Source organism: Vollenhovia emeryi, unplaced genomic scaffold (assembly GCF_000949405.1).
Source record: "Vollenhovia emeryi isolate VEMERY1.0 unplaced genomic scaffold, V.emery_V1.0 DF939132.1, whole genome shotgun sequence".
In the NCBI taxonomy this organism is placed as follows: Eukaryota; Metazoa; Arthropoda; class Insecta; order Hymenoptera; family Formicidae; genus Vollenhovia; species Vollenhovia emeryi.
Window position 1 is genome coordinate 209,136 of NW_011967234.1, and position 2,473 is coordinate 211,608.

Consider the following 2,473-nt stretch of genomic DNA (forward strand, 5'->3'; position numbering starts at 1 on the left):
AACGTTCCCAACCTTGAGAGTTATACATAAAAATATACATTAAAATCTTGCGAGTTTATATTTAAGAGAAAGAGATTATTTTCGAGTACTTTAAAAAATGTATATAATTGTAATCGAATAATAGTAACAATGGCAACGATAAAATAAGTGCATGCAGACGCATTGCAGACGCGAATCGGACTCTCTATCTTTCTCTCTCGTAAAAATGTTGGGCACAGGCTCGTTTCATACGAAATACAGGCAAATTCCTTTCCTGTATGTGTGTTTTAAGGTTCAGCATCAGCGACCCAAAAATCATGAACGTATTGAATTCAATTTTCTTTGTAACAAAAGAAAATTAGTCACTTGGAGCCATCATACTGGATCCGTTATTATAAATTTCTTGAATTTGTCTCCAAAGTCAGCGACCCGAAAAACATGGGTACATGCATCTAGTTTCATGCAACCTCGTTGAAAAACTTTGTTCGCTACACTCTTGTGCCTTGCCCGACATGAGTAATAAACTTGTCGTTTTTTAAAAAATTTTATTAAATTATATTGGATAGCACGTAACGCGTTCGCAATTCGTATGGGAAGGAAAGAAACCGCGATTATGAATAATTAACGATCGATGTCATCGCGTGATCGGTGAGTCGCACTGCCAATAACTGAAATTGTTTAGTAAAGAATTCTGCTCTGTGGTTGCAAAGAGTTAGTTTCCTTGTCATTCTCACAGCCAAAATTGATCCTTGCGAGAGCTTTTTCGCGGAAATCATACATAACAAAGTGAAATATAAATATAATATTATTTACAAGCATATATGCAATTCATATCCTCGCGTCAAATAATCGAGATTTGACGATGTTTGGTATTTGGTTAAATGGGGATTGTGCGCACACGCGTTCGTAGCTGTCACTAATCATGACCGCGAATATACATGCCGTAAAAAGCATAACCGCTATGCAGGACGTACGGAAGGGAAACGTACGCTCGAGGGGTTGCGTACAGGTCGCATTCATAACATCAGACGGAGTAATAAAAGTCAGCACCCTATCCCCGTTGCTTTCTACGCCGCCCTCGTTCTGCCTGGATACCCAGAGGAACGTGGGGGGGCGTGGAGATGCGTAGGTGAGTCAAAAAAAGCGAAAAGAGGGAGGAACGTTGCGACTCGTATTGTTCGCGCAGGCATGTGATATATTCGTGAAACGTCGTTGCACATATATATCTGTATATGTACGTAATATCTGATATTTTCAGATTTATATGTTCACCGAAGAATTTGGTGGGTTTTAGCGACTTATAGAGCGAATACTTTGTTGGGAGAAATGTGCACTCTCTGATTATGTACTAGATAAAGTATGTGGAAATATTTGTTATCACACATAAGGTTGTAAATTTTTAAGATGATATTTAATGATTCGCATTAAATTAATGTACATGTAAGAAGGGAAATTTTTCCATAAAATTTTTATGGAGAAATCTCGTTAAAAGATACATTTTTACGAGTACCTCGTAGATGATGGATAATCCTTAGTTAGATTTTGCTTTAAAGAGATTGACATAAATCATATTTTATAATTTAACTCGTTTACATATTGTTAAGAATTATAGTAAATGACAAGTATGTCTGAAAAAATTATTTTAAAAGAATTACAAACGAAGCGCTTAAAAAAGTCGATGTTTAAAGGCTCGAAGGACATGCTAGCACGACCAGTTAGGCAGACGATGATCGTACCCTGACAATCACTTTGTCCCAAATATAATCCCCCTGTTGTAAACCACTTCAGGGGCCACCCTCCTGGTCGGGTCAAGTGTTTTCTCCCACTACACATGCATCTAAAGGGTGGCATCGAAAGAATCGCAACTATTTCATTTTGGGGCAGATTAGATAGATTAGCGGACGAGGGATGCACGACCCAGCGATATTTAGAGATGTCATCTGCGACTAACGACATGGGGTCAAAGAATATTATTTTTTGCCGACTCCATGCGTGTCGTAATTTTGTGATTGGCATGTGAGCTATGTTTGCGTCTGTAAAAGTTTGCGAAGTAACATTATTGCCAATACATTGCCTCGATTTTAAATATATAATTGTATAGATACTATTTAATTTTATTATATTTTTTCTCCTTTGTAATATAAACAATATGTGCGTAATTAAAATACCTTAATGATTTTAATGTTTCAATTTCTAGAGCAAAAAAGAATTATTTGAGACATTTATCTTTTATGGATATAAATTTAATCCTAAAATATGTATTTTAAATTTTAATGAAATAAACAAATTGACGTATTCAATTAAATATATTTATGAAATTTTTGAAATACGCTGCTTTCGCACAATTATTTTAAAATTGAACAAGATAAAAATACTGCATAAAACTAATAATAAATTATGCGATAGAATTTGTTCTTGCGCTTGCTTGAAATAATAACAAATAAATTTACAAACTGTATTCTCTTCAAGAATTATTTCTAACGATTAACCTGTT